The sequence below is a fragment of the Myodes glareolus genome, chromosome 17, assembly GCF_982192425.1.
Source record: "Myodes glareolus chromosome 17, mMyoGla1.1, whole genome shotgun sequence".
Taxonomy (NCBI): domain Eukaryota; kingdom Metazoa; phylum Chordata; class Mammalia; order Rodentia; family Cricetidae; genus Myodes; species Myodes glareolus.
The window spans coordinates 23,024,912-23,046,955 of NC_142042.1; the positions used below are offsets into that span (position 1 = coordinate 23,024,912).

The following is a 22,044-nucleotide window of genomic DNA, read 5'->3' on the forward strand; positions in this document are numbered from 1 at the left end:
GTTCAAATGCTCGCAAAGGTCATCAGTGGGAGGCCTCTCCAGAAAAATAACCTCCCTTGAGCCGGATAAGGATTTATGAGCTGTAAACCAACACGGCGGGTCCCACTGTCGCTATAATTCCAGCCACAGCAGTGATCACACTAGCCGGACAACGTTCTGTGGGTGGAAGAACTGACCAGATTGAAGACTTCACCCAAAACCAACATAAATTCATAGTTCTCTGGAGAGACGTCAGCTACGATCTCGAAATTCCGGCTCAATCTGCAAAGAGATCTGAGAGTAACAGAGACCCCCAGAGGAAGGACCATGCAGACGGGATTGACTTTTGTGCCGGGGCACGTGGGGACCGAGTCGGTCTCCGGTGGCCTCCAGCTGTTCGGGCCTGCCCTTGGGCAGCTGGGTGCCTCCCGGGGGCGTCACGGCCGCCGCCGGGCTCGGGGACCGGGGCGCCGGGTCGGGGAGCGCGGGCTTCCCCCACCCCCGGCGGCGACCCCACCTCCCGCCCCCGCTGCGCGCGCGCGTGGGTCCGTCCGTCTGTCTGCTCTCTCGACGTCAGTGGGAATTTCCAGCCAGGAAGTGAGAGAGTGAGCGAGAGAGGACGAGAGAGAAGTACCGAGGCGAGGCGAGCCGGGCAGGAAGAGGAGGTTTCGCCACCCGAGCGGCCCGGCTGCGCGCTGACGGCTTCCCGTGCCCTGCGCGCCCCCGGCCTCCCGCCGCCGTCGCCGCCGCCGCCCTCGGCCTCGGCCTGCTCACGGGCCGGCTCCAGCAGCGCAGGCCGGAGCTCAGGGCCCCGCCGCGCCCGGCCCGCCTCGCGCTTCTCCGCCCGCGCCGCGGCCATGGCGCGCCGCTGAGCCGCCGACCCAGGCCCTCCACCCGGACCCCGCTCGGGCTCCCGCCGGTCCGCGCCGCCCCGCCCCGCAGCGGGAGCCCGCAGGCGCGGAGAGGCCGCGCCGCACCTCCAGGGTAAGCCTCGGGGGACTGGGACGGGCGGGGGGAGGACAATCGGGGACACTGAGCCGCCGCCTCTCTGCCGCAGCCCTGCGGCTCGTCGCTGCGCGGGACTCCGGGCGGGTCCGCGGGGAGGGAGGGGAATGGGAGCCGGGGCAGGAGTTGCGGGACGCGCGGCCCGGGCTGCGGGGACAGGGCACATCCGCACTGGGCGACCCGAGGCCTCCCCGGTAGGTCAGGCCCTCCGCGTCTCCGCGGGCGGGAAGGGGAACCGGAGGGGAACTCTAGCAAAGTTTTAGAAATAGCGACCCAAGCCCCTGCCGCGGGGAGTGGTGGGGAGTGGCAGCCGGGCTGAGGTCCTCCGCGGCGGAGGAGAGCCAGGAAGGTGCTTGGTGCAGTGCACAGCCAGATTTCACCAAAGGGCGGTCGGTGAAATGAAAGCAGAAGTGCCTGTCAGTACTGCCGGCTGGGGACCCCCTACCCAGCTCCTCAGAATCCAGCAGGAGAACCAGGGGCCCATTTTCCGATCTGTGGTAGACACCCCCTCTCCCCGCGGCACACACACACCCTTGCCCCCCCCCCCAACACACACACAGTGCATTCAGCTGCCAAATCTCAATATTGATCTTCAAAATACAAGGAGGGCCTCACACCTATTCTCCAGACCTGGCATTTGAAAGAGAAATTACCTACTAATAACACCTCTTAGACACTTGATTGCAGGAAACTCTAGGATAATGGCACCGTGTACCGTGCATGACCTCTAAAACAAAAAAAGATACAAACGACGCCTTTCCTACATGTAAGCTTTCTTAGAACTTCTGAGATAGCCAGCGATCTTGGCTGTGTTTATTAGTCTATTCTGAGACTTCAGTGGAACTAATGATAAAAGATTTCATCGTCTAGATTTAACCCGTGCTTATGGAGTTTTTAAGGTAAAGGTTGACATTGCCGCTTTCTGAGTAACCACCCATATTTAACTAAAATGTTTTTGTTGTGGGGCTCCTAACGGAGAAATGCTTGCGTGTTTATTAACATTTGATAGCCATGGCATCAAATAAATGGGGTATAGCCTGATGGTTGTTGGTAAATACGAAAGCTGGAGATCAAGACAGACTTCAGTAGCTTGCTAGTGGAATCCTCGGCTAAGTATTCTTGGGTGGCATAAAATGCATTGGTATCTTTAAGACCTTAGAAAGGGAAACTCGATTAAAGTAAGCCCCTACCTAAAGTGTGTCTTTCCCTGATTTTAATATTGTGCTTTCTAGAGATGGAGCCACTTACTGTCTGATGAACTAAAGATTATGTAAATTATTTACAGCAAAGAGCTTTGCTTAGCACATGAACTTGAGAAGACGGGAATTAAAAGGTTTACTTTCTATTGCAGTTAACATTTGTCAGCCAATTGGGGGACTAACAGAACACATCGAGCGATGGGAACGTGAAACCTGCAGCTCTTGTCCATGCCGACACCTCTGGGAGTCTCTTGCTAGCTAGAAAATGTCTTCTTGGCTTACCGTCCTCAACAAACTTGCACACAAAAGAGGGCTGCTCCGTAGACTTAATGCTGCCACTAAGATACTCCACTTGCTGGGAAACGCTAACCACTTCAAAACCAAAAGACTTTTAAAGAAGGTTGTTTAATCCTGTTAAAGGCTGGTGGCAACGTGACCATCTGTGATCTTTGCTCAGAAATTCGGTTGTGTCTTGTGTTCTACCCATGGCAATGGCTTGAGCTGGGCAGGTAGTAAAGGTCCCTGTGTTTCAAAGCCAGTTAGTAAATACTGGAGTATACATACAAAAATAGTCCTTCCCCTTTGTAAGCTCTGCTTTGATCTTTGTGTTTCCTTTTTTACTTCTGCCTCTAAAACTAGATCAGCGGGGCTGACTGAGTCGCAGTGGGGTAAAGCCCGGCTGGTTGGAAGTGGGCAGCGTTTTAGCTTTAGTGGTCACATCCCCCGTGCCATGGTCCCTTCAGAGGAATCGAAGCGGAGTGGAGAAGCTAGTATTTCTGCAGGCTGTTCTCACTGCTGCTTTCAGACTTCCAGATAACTGATGAAGTAAGCCACTGTCTTGACGTTCAGGGATTGCTCATTGTGGTAGATGGATCTAGATAAAAACTTGGCAGCCATGTGGATTGTGGATTATCGTGCAATCAGCAAGTCCAGGATTTCACCTAATTTCTTTATAAGGTATTCCCCTGCTCAGAAAAGGTGAGGGTTCTGGCTTCTAGGGGGAAGTGAACACTTAACAACCTTCAATTAATTTGAACTTGGGTAAAGAAGGAAAAGTAGCTGCCATTTTAAAACAATAAGCTAAAATAATTGTTCCTGTATTGCCACGTGGATTCATTGTTTAGCCAGACTGGGCTAAACCTGAGGCCTTAGGAGTTTTCTGCTATGAAGATGTACCTCCATATACCTCCAGCCCTACTGACAGGGTTTCTGGATAATGTTCTCAAGACACCATCTTTCCCCCACCCATCCAGAATTTACTGATAGGTGTTTTGTTCTGGGCCCAGAGATGCTATGTTAGGAAGTGTACCAGGAGTGCACTAATTGAACCAAAGGAGTAAACCCTTGTGTTATGCTTTTCTGCTGTGACCAGTTGGACAGGAGTTCTGTCCACGAGGCTGGATGTATGGGAATCAGTATCTATGCAGAGGTTCTCAGGGGTTTGTCCTCTGGGAGGAAGTTGTTTTGTTTGGATAGCTTACCAGCTTTCTGCTTACAACATAGATGGATTATATAAGGTAGTGAGGTGATTGTGTTAGAGAAGGTGGAATAGAATTGTGCTGGGGACTGACATGCCTCGCTTCTGCATTTCTGTCTGATTAAAGCTGGTTCATACCTTGGGCACCGGATTCTGCTTCTGGGAATTGTGATTTGCGCCTTTGCCCCCTCGTCGGTACTGAACCTGGTTGTTGTGTTAGAGGTGAGCAGGTGGAAGAATGAGAGCACATGTATCCCAGCGAATGCATTCTGTCGAAGCTTGGGAGGTTTGAGGCTTTCGACTAAGTGCAGGCTCTCAGCCCCAGGGAGGAATGTCTGGAAGATGGGCATAGTCTTACAAGAGTAGAATCTGGGAGAGGTTTGAAAACCACAGGTTTGGTAGAGTTAATAGTTCTTATCTTTGTGCTGTTGCCTTAATGAGTATACATTGTCTTGTTGGAAAGGAAGACGGGAAGGGAGGGAGAGAGCCAGGAGAAGACAAGGAGGGAAGGGGGAAGGGAGGAGAGGGGGGAAGGAAGCCAGAGAGGCAGGGAGGGAAAGAAGGAAGGGAGAGTGAAAAGGAGGGATGGAGAGAAGGAGGGAGGGAGGGAGGGAAGGCATTCTTTTCCTGCTGATGAAACGACTTTACCCCTCTTGCTTCTGTACTTCTTAGAGGATGTTCCTGGATGCTAGTTAATATTTTCAGATGAGATTGAAAGACTAACAAATAGTTTTAAAATGAGATAAGACTGCTGGACTTCAACACACAGAGTTCAAAGCCTAATGTAAGACAGGGTTTGGTAAAACCTGTGACATCTAAGAGAAGACAACATAGATAAAACTTTTGTTGGAGTATTAATCCTAAATACTATGTATTAAAACTTAAAATCTATTATTATGAAGCTCTTATACTTGGTGTAGTAACTAACAAATTTAATTATGAGTAATGTACGTTTGATAGGCTTTGATTTGTTGTTTATTTGAAAAGTGGGAATAATGATATATTTGTTCTAATTATCTAGTTCAAATTGCCTTCTAACTTTTTGCCTTTTACCATTAGGCCCAAACCACTCAACCGGTGTTTATTCTGATCCCTGCTTCTAACAGATTTAAATATTTATGATCCTTCTTCAACTATGAAAAAGATCCTGAACTTTCAAGAAGTATATAAATATTCTACAAGGCATATTTAAAAGAGCCTAATGTTACTTTAAAAGGAATAAAAGGTTATTTGAAAGAGTCTAGTCCTATAGTTCTAGCTAAGAGCAAATAACAAACATCTAATCTATACTGAAAAGAAATCTCTAGCCCTAATGTTGAGTTTGTTGCTATTTGTATGATATCTAATAATTGAATGAATAACATTAAATTGTCTCATAGGCAGCCTTTGACTAATGGCCAGTGGTTCCCAACCGGTGGGGTACAACCCTTTTGGGGTAGAATAACCATTTCAAAGGGAGTTGATATCAGATATCCTACATATCAGATATTTAAATTACAGTTTATAATAGTAGCAAAATTATAGTTATGAGGTAGCAATGGAAATAATTTTATGGTTGGGGGTCACAATAACATGAGCAACTATATTAAAGGCTCGCAGCAGTGGGGAGGTTGAGGACCACTGTTGTGGGCAATAAAAAGTACCCTGTGTTGCCGGGTGGTAGTAGCTGCACATGACTTTAATCCCAGCACTCAGGAGGCAGAGGCAGGTGGATCTCTTGAGTTCCAGGACAGTTAGGGCTATACAGAGAAACCCTGTCTGGAAAAACCACACACACACACAAGTACCCTGTTTTAACTTTCTTTCTGGTAAGAAAGAAGAAGCCCCAAACCCAGCTTTTGCTTCCTAGACACTGTATTTTATGTGAAGTACTTTCATGTATTTTTAGGGTGAGTAAACTCTTAAAAATTACCTATTGCTCTCTGAAAAAGGAAGCCTTTCATTAAAGAGGGAAATTTATGAAATGGAAAAGTATCTTTTTAATTTTAAAGTTTTCGAGAGACTAGCCAAGCAAGGTAATAATGTAACACGGACACAAGTAAAGTGTTTGTGTCTCTGTGTGTGTGTCCCTGTCTCTGTGTGTATGTTTAAAACTTTTTTTTTTTTTGCAAAGTTAGAACTTCTCTAAATTCCATTGAAACCCTAGTTTCGTTGCTAGCCTCTCCCAGAAAAGGAACCATTGCTAACACAGATGTTTTACACCTACCCAAAAGATCTGAAATAAAATCAGGCCTCCAGAAGTAAATGCTTGTCGTTCATGAGCCTGTTCCAGGGAACTACATGGAAAACCCTGGGAGCAGCCTTGCTCACCCAGTTTCCTGTGTTTCCACTTTCACCTTGTGATGACCTTGTGACCCCTGGGGCTCCCACAAGCATGTTCGGTACCCCCCACGGTTGTAGCACTTTCAGACAACGGAGCTTGAAACCGTGCATCTGACCGCTTGCTTTTGACAGACTCAGTGTAGTCCTTGAAACCCACCACCTAGACTAGGAAGAGACAAGATGCCATCTCTATCCTGACGTCACGTGTCCTGGGAGGCCTGAGGACAGCTTTCTTTGCTGTCCTCGATTACCGTTCTGAGCCTCACTTCTCTTCATGACACTCATAAGCATGTATAGATGTAACATACATAGGTGCATGGTTATGAGAAAAAGATACTGTGTGTGCGCATATATATATCATCTTTTTCTTTGTTACTGACAAACTCAGAGAGTTAAGTGTGTGCCCATGCACCCAGTACATGGAAAGCGGTCTTGGCTGAAAAGGACAGTGAAAGTGACTGGCAGTGGTGTTTGTCAGTTCAGATCCTAGACAACGCAAGCATACTGCCTGTGTCCTCCCCGTGACACAGCTACTGCAAGCAGTATTTTAGCTGGGCTTCATTGCATGATGAACTAACTCATCCTGCAACTTCTGGCTGTATCTAGAATAAACAAAGCTGTGACCCCGTCTCGCCGCTGTGTGGCCAGATGTGTGTGGGCAGCCATGCATTTCGTATTGGACTGGACAGATGTTTGTTTTCTTCCATGTAAACCTCTCGATAGATGAGGCTCGGCAGAGTTTCTGTGGCTGCTATTTATAAAGCTGGACTGAAGGAGCGAAAGGTCCACATCAAGTTGAGAATTCCTTCTGAGAAAGAGGTTGACATTTAAGGGACTAGATGGTTTGAATGAATTTTATTCATTCAGGTAAACGAAAACTTCCCAAAGGTTTATTTTATTATGTGTCTTGCAATTTGATCTAGCCTTGTTATGCTGTATCCCCTGCCAGTTCTCCCGCACGGTCTGTGTATTGATTGGCTCTCTCTCTAAATCCATAGCTCATTTGAATAGAAAAATAATTTGCTTAATTGTCTTAGAAAACATGCCTTCAAAGACAAGATTTTTAGGAGCGAGATGGTGACTATTTCACATATGTTAGCATAAGTCTCTACCTCATGTCTTAGTGACTCTTCAAGATGTTGCCTAGCTAGTGGTTCTTTAACATGGGTTTCTTTGTAGGGTCAACCATTTATTGATGTTTGGAGTGTCTCTGTTGTTGTTGTTGAGGTATGGGCAAGGTACAGAAGACTACAGCATCTAGTATAAAGCACTTTTTAAAAAGTCACATCGGTTTCTTTAGTTTGCGGAGGTCAGGGACAATTTGCAGGAGTCATTTCGGTGCTTTCCTCACGTGGATCTTGAGGATTGGACTCTGGTCGTCAGGCTCAAAGGCAAGTACCTTTACCTGCTGAACCCTCTCACCAGTGCCAAGACAGGGTTTCTCTCTGTAACCACTGTACTTTTATGACTTAGAGATTTAAAAGGAAGACAGTATTGAAGAAATATGGGAAAAATTTAGAGTAGTAAGAAAGAACCACACAGGTGAAGTTGAGAATGAAAGTTAAGCCTAATTTTGCCCTGTTGGATATTTATAAAATTACTTATGAGACTGTGTAATACCACTGGTTGGTAGAAAATCAAAACTGAAAACAAATTAAAAATCTAGGAAGTAGAAAATGTATTTTTTAAATGCACCCAAACTATTTCTAAACTGAGTAGGAGTCCTGGGAAGGACTTTCTTCAGGAAATGGATTAAAGTGAACCTAAAATATAGACAGTTGAATACTCTATTTATTTAGTTAATTCATTTCTAATGCTGTGAATCCATGGAGCGTGGTAACAAGTATGTCTGTGTGGGTCATTAAACCTCAGAGCCTTGAAAGATTTGGCCAAAACAATGACAATAGAAGCATAAATAAAGGTGTAAGGAGAGTTCTCTAATGTTTAAGATTTAATGTTAAAACTTGAATGTGAAAAGAGAAGAGTCTAGAAGGTGAATCAGAATTCCAGAGAAGTGGGTAAGTTATGAGCTTCATGGTTGGAAAGGGAAGAGGTTATGAGAGCGGTTGTCTGTGAATAGGTGTGTGTGGGCATTCTGTGCCTCCTCCTGCTTAGAAATGGAGAGGGAGCTTGCCTGCTGGCCAGGTGTTTGCCTGTTATGCACAGGATTAGTTCATACACTACATACCCGCCCAAAAAAGTCATTTCCCCTACTATAAGTAAACGTTGGTGCGCTTGGGAAATTAAAATCAAAATGATGGTGTCCAACAGTCATTAAATATCCTCAATTGTTCTCATGACAATTATAATACTCATTTGGTAGAATATAATTTATTTCCATGTATTTACCCAGTTGCAAACTGAAAACATTTAACTCAATTTTAACAAGCACACAGAACCATTAAAAGAGTTCCTGGTTATTTCAGGGTATAGCATGGTTAGTCATTTACCCTACAATTATGGTTCTTTCTTCTGAGGAGTGGGGGAAACACCCTGCTTCTCTTAGAAAGTCTCCTGTGATAGCCAAATAGGAGTTAGTCCAAGTTGCTGTTGAGGTAGTTTAGTCCTGTGTTGCAATAGATGGTGATGTTTTAGGTGATTTCTCTGTACTTACTACATATCTGTTAGACAAGGGGAATAGCCATTTTTGACAAGTCATAGAAAGCAGGGATTGATTGCTGAGACGCCTGGACATCTCTACAGAGATTCCCCCATCAATATGGCAATTTAAAGCTCTCATCTCCCTGCTCACACTGCTGCTTTCACACCTAAGGGAACACCGTTGCTAGCTCCCTATGCCATTCCACAGACTTCCCACGCTGGCGGTCTAACAGCCCTTCCTTCCTTCCTGACCCTCACTTTCTCCCTCAGTTGCTCCCAGACTCTCTTGACTGCTGCCTATCCCTTCCAGGCTGGTTCTCTGGCTTTCTCTTCTCCCCTTTCTCCCAATGCAGTCTCTTGATTTTGGCCCCTTTAGCCCTGGCTTCATAGCGTGCTTTCCTGTTCGTTCCTATTCTGAAGTGAGTCACACTTGTCTTATAGTTGATCTCACCATGCCTCACCTCCCTAAATCCTCACCTACTAATTCTCAAGTCATCTATACCCACTTTCAGTCACCCACCCCCTGCTTTCCCTCTTTAATACATTTGCATAAGGGGATTCTCTTTTGTGCCCACCCAGATGACTGCCCAACCTTCAGGCATGGCTCAGCGTCACCTTCCCCATCTTCATTTCTCTGTTATGTTGGCCTCCCCATTAGGAATTATGTTGGCCATCCTGTGTTCTCTTGACTTCTTCCATATTTTTTAATGACGCATCATCAGGCAGGGATTATTTTATTTAGTTTTTATTTGCATAGTACTCTTTATGTTTGCAGAGTAATCAAACAAAATGATTAGAAATTTGCGTTCCTCATTAAGCTGTGTAGCTTTCAGTAAACCAGCTAATTTCTTGCGAGTCCTGTTTTGTTTCTTGTTAAAAGAGAGAGCAAGTTAGAGATAGACTGTATGGATATCTACCTCTAACTTAATTGGGCTTTGTTTGTGCCGTTGCCTTGGTGAGAAGACTCAGATTTTCTTGCCATCTTCAATAGAAAAAAAAAAAAAGCATGGGTGTGCATGAAGCCAATTCTTGGTTTTCAGTGATTATGTGTAGAGCAGTTGGTTTTATGAATGGATAGTGGGTTACTTTTTTGGTCGTGACACTAGATTTTCGGGGGATTTTTAGCTTGCAGTTATTAACTAGTTTCTTACATTTAATTTACCCAAAGAAAACTATGGCAAATTGGAGGCAGACGTTGATTATACAATTCAGTATTTGAATTCTAATTCGATTCCAGTGTGGGAAAGGGAGAGGTCACAGTGGCGGTGGTGGAAGCTGAGCCTTCATCTGTCATAGAAGGGCGCAGTTCTAAACCTGGCAAGTCGCTGACAAAAATATAGCCACATAACTGGGAATGTGAGTAGAAGGTAAATAAGGGAGTCTTTGGAGTTAGTAGGACTGGAGGCAGGGAAGAGAGGAAGTCGCGCTTGCTTATCATAGCGATCATTTAAACCTTTTTCTTCCCTCCCAGCTTTCACATGGTAGAACTGACAAATTACAAACTATGAAGCATATGTTTATGGTGTACAAGGTAATCCTGTTCACTCTTCAGGAAATGATTAAATACAACTGACATATGTAGAGTTTTAGCTATACAGTAGCAATTCATTTGAGGAGCCACCAAATCCTTCTTGTGTGCCAGGTACTTAGAAATACAATACTGACCGAAAACAGAAGTACAGAACTAAGTGGAGTTGAGATTATAAGTTTAGTTTTAAATTTCCGTTTTTTGATATTAATCTTTCTAAAGCCTAAAGAACCAAATAATTAAAAAAGCACATGGATAAAGAAAGGGCATCATTGTGATTTGTCTTGGAATGAGTAAACGTAGCCTTGTTGGAAGTCAAAAAATAAAGTATTGCAGGCTCCTCAAGACCCCTATTGCCCTTCTAAGGACCCCTGTTCACAGCTCTCCCTAAAGGGCTCCATTAAGAGCTCTTGGACTGTATAAACACAGACCTGTCACTCACATTCATCCTCATCCGACAATTAAGAATTAAGGCATGGGAGCACACATCAGAAATCCCAACATTCTGGAGGAGGCAGGAACAGGTTTTTTACTTCAAGGCTAGCCTAGGCTACATGATAAAACTATGTAAAAAACAATAACAACAACTATAACTAAACCAAACCAACCCCAATATCCCCACAAAACACTAAGTTGATACTCCTGAGTGGCGGTTGGCCTTAATGTCAGTCAGCTTATTTCAGATTTTCCTCACTAAACACAATGTTGTTTGGTTTGTTTTAAAACTTAAGATGTGAGGAAAACCACGAGACAGATCACATACTCATATTAACTCATTGTTTGTAGGTTAAAGGAGATTTTTGCTTATTGAAGCAGGGTTATCGAGGCCACTGGCAAGGGCACATGGGAGAGGGATCTCTCCACTTCTGCATCAGCACAGGTGACCTCTCCCCCTTTGGCCATGCACTGCACATTAGCATCTGTGCAGTAAGCAGTACTCAGTACTGATGGTTCTAAGTTAGACCCAAGGACCGAAAGAGCTGCGTGGTAAGCCTGACTTTGGTGCTCGCACGTCGTGGTGCTTTGCTGGGTGTGCCTGGGAAGTCTTCACCTGGCTTGTTTCCCAAGGATACCGTTTCTCACCTGAGCCTGGCTATACCTGCATCGGCAGAACTGAGGTTGCTGGTTCACACACTAAACCAGGTTTAGTGACACACTAAATCAGGTGTGCTCAAGGCTGGTAATTCAACCTCGGACGCCATACAATGAGGCCTAAAAGAAAAATAGCGGAATAACATATTTCCTGGGGTTTTGAGGATTTATAAAGTAAATATTCAAAGTATGTCAACTCATACTACTGGCTCAGTTTCTAATTAATAACTCTGACATCATCATCTCCTTCATTCTGGAGATGTGATCATTCTATTAGGGCACTGAGCGGCAGGCCAGACATCACAATTAAATCCTGTTCTGCATGGATAGGAACTCTGTACATCTAGGAATGGGAAGCAGAGCTCCAGAGCACAGACCAATAGACAGATGAGCAAGAGCCTTGATTTGGTATTTATGAGGAAAACCAGGCATGGCTGACTTTAATTATAACATGTAAGTTTTTATCTGATTTACTGTAATCCTTAGAGAACACCCATAGCTCTACAAACTTATCCTCTCTGATACTACCAAAAATAGTTTTTACTTAGAATGGAATATGTATAAATGACACTTAATTACAATATGATTTAAAAGTGTCCCAAGCATCTTTTTGATTCGATAGATGTTAGTCAGTTATGATTAAAAGACAACCACGGCGAAGATTTGTTTCTTATGGACCAAGTTGGCATACACTCTAATCACGGTGTCCCTCAGTGACAGGGACTGTGACACGGCAGGACTTGAGATGCTTCTTCGAAGCAGGGCAGTGATTTTATGTTTATTTGTTTACGTTTATTCTGAACACTCCCCTTTACCACGATGGCTTAACTAACTGCATATATTTGAGAATTTCGGTGCTATCTTTCTGTTACTAGTATTTTACTGAATATCATGTTTAGGTTATGTAAGTATTCGCCGGATTTCTGTCCCTATAATGCAATACCTGAGCTAGTTAACTTACATAAAGGAAAGGGCTTGTTGATGGTTTGGGGGTTCCAGTCTACTACCGGGTGGCCTGCTACTGTAAACATCCTACGTGGCAGTGTGTCATGGCCAGAGCACTTGGCAGTTACTCAAGAGCTACTCCTCGGGTCCCACAACATCCTTCAAGGTCATGACCCAGTAGAACACCACTTCCCAGTAGCACCAGCCTGTTGACCACATCTTTAAAACATGAGCTGTCCAGACAGCAGCACATATTCTGCATACCTCCCCTGACATTTGTTGCGATGTGATTGATGGCCTGGTGTTTTGAGATGTGTTGAGATGGGATCTGTGGCCTCTGTCTTTGGGAATGTTTTGCTTGCAGCCCTACAAAATGCAAATGGCCAGTGTGGTATTAAGGGTAGTGGGCCTTTAAGAGGTGATGAGGTCATAGCACACGTACCCCTCCCCTGCCCTCTTGCTCCTCCACCTTCCACCATCTGAGAATGCAGTGTTTCCTCTGCAGGAACATTCTCACCTAGATGCCTGAGTCTTGGTCTTCCTGGCTCAGAGGCAGGAGAGAGAAATTTGTTTTTGAAATTGCGCAGTCTCGGGTGTTGTACTATAATAGCACAAGCACATAAGGTGGCTTTTCGCGGGCTGTCACTTTACCAGTACACAGTATGAAGGGGAGTGTTGAAAACTTCCAGTCGTTGCGGATCTCTGCTTTTTCCTTTAGCTCTCTTGCCTTTTGCTTCACGTATTTTGGCAAACTATTAACAAGTGCACACACATTTAGGCTGTTATTTTTAGCTAGGCCTGGTTGGCCCACCTATATAGTTCCAGCACTCAAGATCTAGGGGTAGAGAAGTCACTGAGTTTGAGGCCAGCCAGGGCTACACATGGAGACCCTGTCACAAACAAGACAGAATTATCACTGCTCCCTGATGAGCTGACCCTTTATTCCTATATGTAGCCCTTCTCGTCCTTGGCAGTATTTCATCCCCTCAAGTCTTCTTTATTGGTGAGGATGATGTAGGCTGCTTTCCTGTGTTATTTATGATATAGCTGCTTTCCGGTGCTTAGTATTTGCATGTTATAGCACAGAGTCCAGGCTAATGCTTTTAAACACTTTGTGTCTCGCATATTAAAGTGTAATTCTTAGGGGGAAAAAACATTTTCTTGGGTCTTGCTTTTTTTCTGTACTGTTTGACATCTCTGCATTTGCATTTAATATGGTTATCCATATGCCGAGTTTGAATCTCTAAGCTTGGGGTTTATTATCTCATACGTGTCCCCCCTTTGTTATCCATATTTCATCTTTCATTGCCATTCTCTACATGAGACAAGTGTGGGGTTTCGGGTGTTCCATTGCATCTCCTTTCTGGTACTTACATAATGACTGTCTGCCTTAGGACATGCATCCTGAGTCTCCAATGAATGCAGTAGCACTGTGAAGCCAGTGTGGAGCTTTGACTGGTTCTCTCCTCCGTGCTAGTGTTGTGAGGCGTTTTACCTCCAAGAGCACTCTAGACTTCAGAATATGTATGATACTGTTTTGTTTTGAATATATCGTATTAAAATACAGTGATGTATTCTAAAAACCAAGGAACAAAAAGCAAAAGTTCTGTGTACCTACAATTTTACCATTGTTAGTGTTTTCATTGCTTCTTGTGATTTCAAGTATTTTTTTAATTTAATTTATTTGTTTATTTATTTATTTTTGGTTTGGTTTTTTGAGACAGGATTTCTCTGTCTGTAGCTTTGGAGCCTGTCCTGGAATTAGCTCTTGTAGGTCAGGCTGGCCTCAAACTCACAGAGATTGGCCTGTCTCTGCCTCCCGAGTACTAGGATAAAGGTGTGCGCCACCACCACCCGGCTAAGTCTATTCCATTTCTTCTCAACAGGAAGATCTACTTTTAGTATGTCTTTTGTCAGTTCTGGTTATGAATTTCCTCCGCTCTTCTTTATTGGAAAGTGTCAGTCCATCTTTATTGTCAAAGAACATAAGCAATTGTAAATTATAGTACATTCTGGGCCAGTGATTTTCCTGTAGCACCCTGAGTTGCCTTTGCATTGTCTCTCAGTTTCTGTTGTGATGGTAACTCAGCCTCCTGCCCATTGCTCCTCTCTTCCACTCTCCCGTGTATGTGGAAACATATGGATAGCATGTCCTTGCCCCTGGGTTTTGGGGGAACTTTTAATTTAGGGTTAATTCTTAACTGTTTGTGTTTTTGTTTCTTTGTTTTTCGAGACAGAATCTTGCTACAGAACCAAAACTTTGTACTTTTCTATTTAACATGGGGATTTAATTTCTTTGATATATGGCTTGAGATATAAACCAACTTTTGATTTTTTTAACCTTTAGTTCTACAAATATTTTCTCATTTTTTTTCCCAACTCTTTAAATTACAAATACATAAACTGCCTGGTACTGTCCCCTAAATCAGAGGTGGTGTTCACTTTCCTTTCCGCCTTTCCTCTGTGTTTTAGTTTTTGTGTAGTTTTTACTGATCTTTGTTTTAGTTTACTGATCCTTTCTTCTATAATACTCAACATACTGGGAAGTCCATCTGGTGAAATTTCCTTTCAGTTCTAGGATTGATTTCTCTTTGTTAAAAAGCCTTTGTAGGCTGGGCAGTGGTGGCACACGCCTTTAATCCCAGCACTTGGGAGGTAGAGGCAGGCGGTTCTCTGTGAGTTCGAGGCCAGCCTGACCTACAAGAGCTAGTTCCAGGACAGGCTGCAAAGCTACAGAGAAACCGGTCTTGAACAAAAACAAAACAAATAAACAAAACAGCCTTTGTAGCTTGCTGCTGACAGTGTCTGTTCGTTCATTGTGCCTGTCTTTTCTTGTATGTCTGTTACTGAATCCATCTTTTCCTGTATGTTACTGAATGCATCTTTTCCTGTATGTTATTGAATCGATCTTTCCTGTATGTTACTGAATCGATCTTTCTTGTATGTTACTGAATCCATCTTTCCTGTATGTTACTGAATCCATCTTTCCTGTATGTTACTGAATCCATCTTTTCCTGTCTGTTATTGAATTGATCTTTCCTGTATGTTATTGACCATGCTTTTGTTGTTGGCTGTTTTGCAGCCACTGACTACCGGTTTCGTCACTGTGTCATTTTTCTTTCTTCTGGGACACAGGCGCCTGCTTCTTTGCCGGCTTCAGTATTTTTGTTGTTCATTACAGATACCATCATGTGTAGAGTTTGCGTGTTTCTCTTTCACACAGGCTTCACTGTTGTCATACTAGGAATCCCTGGCCTTCTTAAGATGGATTTAGAGTCGCCCTTATTTTAAGGTGTGCTCCTGACTCTTACAACATGGTTTGTCCATAGACTGCTGTAACCACATGTTCGGCGTGTTAATGGTGTCTCCTTAACCCAGATGCTTGCACCCAGTGTCTCTCTGATCCATGTGTCCTGTAATCCTACCAGAGCCTTGCCAGCCCAGCGTCTTTCCACTGAGTTTTTGGGTCTTTGTTACTATGTCACCAGAGAGTGGGGGTGATCTGGCTGCAGATGTCTGAGGCTTTCGCATGTATATCTGACACCCTGACCAATACGATTGCTGTTCTTCATTTGGCTCTGCTTCCTGTGGTCTAAATCTATTAGGAAGTGCCCTCGGTCAGAACGTGAACTCAGAGCTCACTGCAGCTGCACAGCCTGTATTTCTTGTTCAGTCTTAGGCTTTTGTTGTATTTTATATTTACACATGAATGTGGCCCGAGGCAAGATCAAATAGCGGTCAGTCTACAATGACTGAAATTGTATTTGTGGTGATTTTTAAAGAATTTTTTAGTTGATGTGCTATTAACCGTTTCAAAATTTGTTATTGAAGGGCATTTATATGTTCACCGTGTTGGCTAGCATATCTCTGTAACTTGGTTTTGAACCAGTCTCATCTTCCCAGAAGATCCTGCACTTGGTAACTGATCACTCCCCTCCCCAGTGTGAAGGGAATCATGTTACAGGTGAGGGATCCTTTCTATCTGGTTTCAGTATAATTTATGTAGTCTACCAGTTTTGAAATACAAAAATCAAAATTCTCATTGCTGTCGTTAAGGAGACTATAAATATATAGGTGAAATTAAGTTGCGGCAGAACAGTGAACTTTAGTGCAGAATCACCAGGACATGTGTTATAGACCTTATGTGGACTATAGAGATAGATAGCATTGCAAGAGAAAATACAGGTTTTATGGTAGAGGTTGATTTTAAGTACCGGTTTGCAGAGTATATAATATTTAAACAGGATGGTATCTTAGGATGTGAATAGATATACATGGTGGCATTGTTATTTATATTTTGCATGTATGCACACATGCACACGTGTGTATGCATGCACAGTAAGCATTTACATATGTAGCAGTCAAAGAACAACTCTGGAAGTTAGTTATTTTCTTCCAGCATGTGGGCTTCACGGGTTAAACTCAGGTCCTTACCTGCAGAGCCTTCTTACTGGCCCAGCAAGACATCTTTAAATGACTAATTTCACTATAGTAAAGTGTTTGGGTTGGAACATGGTGATAATTATGATACTTATGTGTATAATATAATATTAGCATTTGCTGAGCACTTGGTCTTTGAACTTCAGCGTGTAAATCACCTGGCAATGATCTGAAAGACACTTCGGCAGAAAGAAACTCTGCCATGGAGGAAGCAATAGGAAAGCTGTTGCTGTCAGAGTGAGGTAAGAAGGTCTGCCCTAGGGTGTGGCGGTGGGAAGAGAGAGGAGGTCACGTACAAGAAACAGCATGAAGAGAGTAATGAGCAGCAACAACATCGTTAGCTGGGTTTGCTTCAGATTGATATATTTGCAAAGGTTAGAAAGCCAGAAAGTGGCCTTGTTGTCAAGTGATAAACTGTCTGAAGATGTGAGGGCTGATGGGATTTAATGTCAATCAACTCATTTTATAATGGCGTCAGTGCTTAAAGCGGACGGGGGCTCGTTGATGCCTACCCCTTGACAGTTTTAACAGTTCTCATCGAGCGCTTATGGACTCCTAGCTTTTGGTTGTTCTTCTTCAGTTGGGAATTCAGTAGCCAGCCGAGTGAACGCCAGTGCAAAGTACAGCCCTGTGACTAAGAATGTAATTAAAGTTACGGTACGGAATTGCCAAGATAATTAACCCATGCCCCACATGCCTTCTATTCCCATGGTACTTACCAGGCGGCATTGTTTAGGTGATTGTCTTTCTAGTTACTAACCATTTGGATTGGTTAGCTTTTGCTGTCAGAGAAGTCACAAACAAACAGGAGCACAGACACGCCTTATGTCCTGTGAGCCTGTGATTGTGTGGTGGTTTGTCAGGCTGCTCTGTGAAGTTGTTCAGCTGTTCTGCTACTGTGAGCCCAGCCTGGGAAGTCTTGGCTAGCCCCGCTTTTTCTCCAGCTCCACATGGGCTTTCATCCTCCATTGGGCTGACCCAGCTTTCCCCTTCCGGGAAAGAAAACTGGTCATTGCGCTGCCTGTTGAAACCCACGTTCATGACCTACTTCTGACCCCCCTCCCCCACGGCTGTTCAGTGCCTGGCATAGGCTGATAAGATTCAAGGAGCAGAGGCACCGATTTTATATTCCCCATGTTATACGAGGCGTGAGCAGTTACGGCCTTGTCTTCCGTCTACCACAGCGTAGACTCTTGAGTGCAGACGGTGCCTCTCTTGTGCAGTTTTGTTTCTTTGGAAACTGACATGGTCTCCCTGTGACACAGAGCATGGCACACACATGTACCATGGATCTGCTCCTGACAGCACTATAGATGAAGTTCAAACACATTTTAATTTTAGTTTAGTAACTGTGGCTTCTGAGGTAGTCCTTTTTTTCCTATCCTTTGAAACTTAGCATAGGATTTTTTGAAAGTCTCACTTGTCTTAGTATTGTTGTTTTTACCTTCACATTTGAATTGCCTTGGGAGGAGCTCATTTGAAATTCGTGCATTGTCAGGATACTATTCTGTTCCTCACACTACACTCTGTGGAAGAGTTAGGTGGGTCCACCAGGTAATAAATGTTAGGACAGAAAGCACGCCCAGGAGATTAAAGAGTGAAAGAAGGTGTATCATCTGCAGTGAGGAAGGAAAACATTCTGAGACTCCTAACATGTGTCTCCCCGATGGAGACAAAGAAATTTGACTGGGCAATGTGTGCGCGAAGGCTGGGGAGATTCCTCGGTGAATGTACAGGGAGCCTTTTCCTGCTCCAGTCCCCGTGACAGCTTGCTACTTCATGTGTTGGCATGCTCACAATTGGCAGACAGGCAGAATGCCTCTACTGTGGAGAATTTAGCACTATAAGATTATAGTAAGCAAAGATCACTCTAGGTCACCTTGAAGAGGGACTTGGCAAATTGTGACTGATTTAAACCAACTCCTTGCCATCTTCTCTGGAGGGTCTTAGCTGGAAACAAACAAAAACTACTGGGAAGAGCAGGAACTTCAGTGGTTGTCATGACAGTGGCATCCTACCCCCACTGGTGTGGGATTCCCCTCTATATGCTGTGAATATCTTTGGTTAATAAAAGAACTGCTTTGGGCCTATAGCAGAGCTATAGGGGAACAGAGATAGGTGGGAGTGGGGGGAACTAAACTGAATGCTGAGATAAAGGAGGCAGAGGCAGAGAGAAGCCATGGAGCCGCTGCTGGAGACAGATGTGCTGAAACTTTGCTGGTAGGCCACGACCTTGTGGTGATGCACAGATTAATGGAGATGGGTTAAATTAAGATGTAAGAGTTAGCCAATAAGAAGCTAGAGCTAATGAGCCAAGCAGTGATTTAAATAATATGGTTTCTGTGATTCTTTCGGGTCTGAGCTACCAAGCTGCCAGGAACCAACAAGCAGCCTCCTTCAATACCTCACTTCACCCCAGACACCAGCACAGGTGCTTAACCCTTTAAGATCCTCCTTAACATGGCTGGAGAGATGGCTTAGCTGTTAAGAGTGCCTACTGCTCTTGCAGAGGACCCAGGATCAGTTCCTAACACCCACATGGTGGCTCACAACCTCCTGTCACTCTAGATCCAGGGATCTGATACCTGCTTCTTGCCCCTGCCGGCACCCTCACACTTGTGGTGCACATACATGCTTGCAGACAAAACACTCAAGCCACATTAAATAAAAGTAAATAAAACCTTAAGGGAAAGAAGATCCCACATAGCAGCTAACATGAGTACACTAGTTCCAATCAGAACGTTTGAGAGGCTGGGAGCAAAGGTGCATTAAAGAGAATAATACTCATATCAAGAGGAAAATCTCATTGCCCATTACACGGGTGCAAGGGCCATAGACTGTGCAGTCAGATAAGCTGACTGTAGTCTGTCAGCCTGAGCAAATGACTCAGTCCCTCTAGAGCTCAGTTCTTCACATGGACTATGTTTTCTGGGCTCCATATAATAAGTGGCATATGTGGCGCTACCTATGGTTCCTGGTTCTGGGAAGCAGCCTGCCAAACTTGACTCTTCCTCCATATGAGCCAAAGCATTTGTCCTGATGCCGTAACCCTCACTGTGGTTTCTTCTCCTCAACATAACTGGCACCTGAGATTAGTTCATTCTTTGTTGGGACAATATGGTGCCTTTCGGGATGTTCAGGTTACCTCTTGAAGCTGGTAAGACCAGCCGTACAGTTTTGTCAGTCTAGAATACTCTAGAGAATAACTTCCAAACATTTTATAGGGCAGTGGCATACAACCACTTCAGACTCTAGTGTGATTGAATGCCCATAAATATGGATGGGAAATTAAATGTCCTATCTGCCTTAGTCATTGTTCTGTTGCTGTGAAGAGACACCATGACCAAGGCAGCTCTTAGAAAAGAAAGCATTTAACTGGGGGCTGGCTTACAGTTGCAGAGGCTTCGTCCATTGTTTTCATAACAGAGAGCATGGGGGCAGCCAGGCAGGCAGGCAGGCAGGCCTGGAGCAGTAGCTCAGAGTTCTACATCATGATCCATAAGCAGAGTAAGAGAGAGACTTTGGGCTTGGAATGAACTTTTTGAAAACTCAAAACTCACCCCAGATGACACACTTCCTTCAACAAGGCTATATCTCCTAATCCTTCTAATCCTTTCAAATAGTGCCACTCCCTGGTGACTTAGCATTCAAATATATGAGCTGATGGGGCCATTATTAGTCAGACCACCACATATCTTTCTCAGAATAATGAAAACACTGTTTCTCTCTCCTCTCTCTCTCTCTCTCTCTCTCTCTCTCTCTCTCTCTCTCTCTCTCTCTCTCTCTTCTTTATCACGAGTGTGGTATTTATTAGACTGTCTGATCTGTTAACACATGTTCTGTATCTCTCACCCACTAATAAGTTTTTACATGAATTAACTAACTGAATGTTTTCTGTGGATCTGCTGTCTTGTTAGATTGACATTCCATCGTGGATGGATACCTCCGCCAGTTCTCAGTATTTGCATTCAGCAGGTGGCTATTTGATATAATTGTCATGATGCTCCTGCTGAAGTCATTATTGAAAAGGGAAGAAGTAGAAAATTAGTTTGCACAACTCTTAGTGTGGTAGCATACACAAAAACATTGATTCTTTTTTTTTTTAAAAAAGGAAAGTTTCAGAAATCACTATGTCTGAAGAAAGTGAGCCCATTGCCAACCTTCATCACTAGTACAATCTGCTGTCAGAAAGGGGGACACAACCTTCATCACTAGTACAGCCTGCTGTCAGAAAGGGGGGCACAACCCTCATCACTAATACAGTCTGCTGTCAGAAAGGGGGCACAGCCTTCATCACTAGTACAGTCTGATGTCAGAAAGGGAGACACAACCTTCATCATTAGTACAGTCTGATGTCAGAAAGGGGGAACAACCGTTGGAACGCCAGCTGTTCCCATATACCTCTTGTGAAGAGGGGTCAGAAGTGATGAGGAATTTTGACACATTCATACTGCATATCTTATTTAACAGTGTCAGAACATTTTAAATTCAAGACAGCCTCTTTCTCTATTACAGTATATCTCTAATATATGTTAGATAAAGTTCCATGTCTCTGTACTTATCTCTCTAAACTATTGTAGCAATTCCATAATACTTAGAATTGTAGATTAATGATATAAACAGTTATTTCAAAACACATTACAAATTCCTCAAAATGGATTTGCAGAAAACAGAATCACCTCCTCTGAATGTTTTATGTGCTATGCATTGTACACGGCCATAGCCCTTACGTCATGCTTTCTCCAACAATTTTTCTATGGAAAAGATGTTTCAATATACTTCATAATTTTGCCTTTAACAATTTGTTATGCATGTAGAATACAATACAGAAAGGTTGTGAAAAGTCCCTTTTCTCTGTAACTTTACCCTTATTGCTAACCAAAAAAAAAAAAAAAAAAAAAGTTGGGCATTAAACTTATACCTACATGGTACCTGTTATGGCTAATACAATTTTGAACCACCCCACTACCCGATTCCCAAGTTGGTATCCATACTATGCAAATTGTGATTCATTTTGGTTTGGAAAATTACAGGGTTTTTTCTTCCAATGAAATCTAACAGAATAGAAAGAGTTATGTTTTTGTTGTTGTTATTGTTTTTTACTATGAGTTAGATCTCAAGCTACCAATATCTCTGATCCTAGATGCTATGCATTTACTGACAGGGTGATCCCAACCCCTTCCTTGAAGGCTCACCCCCTCCCACCCCCGTGGCTTTAGAGTTTCTCCACTCTGTCCAGCCACTTCACCAAGACAGCCCCATGTCAGGCTTAGTGACTAGGGAGATGGCCACGGGAATGCAGCAGTCTACTCAGCGCTCCCAGACTGTGTCCCACTCGGGGCTTGGCTGGTCGTGTTACATTATGCTTCGTGTGAAAACCACAGCTCCCTGGATATTTCCTGAGACCTAGCTATGTTTTCTGTGTCTCTTTGTACGAGGTGAAGCTCTTCCTAAAG

At 43.8% G+C, this 22,044-nt stretch overlaps 1 protein-coding gene and 1 long non-coding RNA gene across 2 annotated transcripts in view; one reads left to right on the top strand and one right to left on the bottom strand.

Moving 5' to 3' along the window:
- The first annotated feature begins 569 nt into the window (after nucleotides 1-569).
- Nfkb1 (nuclear factor kappa B subunit 1) overlaps nucleotides 570-22,044 on the top strand; it is a 109,026-nt gene continuing 87,551 nt past the window's right edge. The window contains exon 1 of the mRNA XM_087897546.1: nucleotides 570-963. The gene's annotated coding sequence lies outside the window, so the exon portion shown is untranslated. The remainder of the gene's footprint in view (nucleotides 964-22,044) is intronic.
- LOC146891192 (uncharacterized) lies at nucleotides 16,931-17,637 on the bottom strand. Its single transcript, XR_014997552.2, has 2 exons — nucleotides 17,308-17,637; nucleotides 16,931-17,222 (listed from the first exon to the last, which is right to left on the bottom strand). It is a non-coding gene; the product is annotated as an uncharacterized LOC146891192 (long non-coding RNA).